Below are 1,258 nucleotides of genomic sequence, written 5' to 3' on the forward strand. Positions count from 1 at the left end.
TTTATTTTAATGGTAGGTACAGTTAGATTTTAAGATCTAGCAATACTTTTGAACTTGTCATGCAACAACTAGAGCACACTGTATAGAATATTTTAAAGTTGCTACCAAAAAACCAAGTTGACACTCTACCTAGCAATGTAGGATTCTCAACGTACCTTCCTTCTTTCCCTGCTGGCATCAAACTAAGAAAGGTATAGGGAGGAAATAATTAAATGGTTTCTGAAGAAAACACTAGACATTTCATCAAGAATTCTGCTTCTGAATGATGTAGCACATCCAGGTCCACAAATAATAGATTTCTGGAGAGCATCAATTTTGGGCTAATGAAATACAGGATGAGACTGGAGCCCTCAGTGAAAACTCTAAAGACGCAGGAACTGATGAACAAGCCAAACAGGCAAGGAATCAGTATGCAGTGAATGCTGGTTCCCTTCAGTGACTCCATCTTCTTGAGACTGCTCCTGTGTCCTTTGGGGGAAAATCATCCTACCTTTTATCAATTTTTTCCTAACACTTTAACACAAAGCCTGTAAGAAACATAGTAAACTCAAAGCTAGTATTAAGAGCTTGAATGAAAATAATAATGAGACTTACCCTGTGGATCAGTAAACTCTTCTCAAGTTATAAATCTTCATTTATGGAATGAAAGAAAATAAACAGGGTTTATTCAGGGTAAGTGACACTCTGCTTTTGAAAGTGGGAATAATGACTTCACTAAATACTGAATGTGTTAAAAGTTAAGTGCTTTCTTTCTGAGGCCTTGATGTTTTATTGCTGCATCACATAAGGACAAGTATGATGCCTTATTTCAAGGATTTATCCCAAATTACCCAAGAAAATCCAAAATAATGGAAATATAATTAAAGGCTTTTGAAAATCAAGTTATTTGTAGATGCTTATAAACAAACTATAATCAAGGTTCAATTCTGAGGTCTGGTGACTGATTTTATGTTGAAACGTCTTCTCAAATGTGTTCTTACTTAAAATGTAATTTAAAAAAATATTCTAGAAACTGAAGTATTACTTTTGTTCTGAGTTCTCCTACTAAACCACAGAAGCACAGGATGGATCTGACTTTTCCATCAGTAATACAGACTCACGACAAAGTGCACCGAAAAAATATCCAAACTTGCTTGGATAAACACAGCATTTAGACAGAGAAACTGAAGTGAATAGAATCTTCATGTTCGCTGGTGTTAATTTTCCCTATGAATGTTAAAAATGCTTATAATACAGCCATCTAAGATGCAGCTGATGG

This window comes from Orycteropus afer, unplaced genomic scaffold (genome assembly GCF_000298275.1).
Source record: "Orycteropus afer afer isolate SDZICR_OR568_19922 unplaced genomic scaffold, OryAfe1.0 scaffold00311, whole genome shotgun sequence".
Classification (NCBI taxonomy): Eukaryota; Metazoa; Chordata; class Mammalia; order Tubulidentata; family Orycteropodidae; genus Orycteropus; species Orycteropus afer.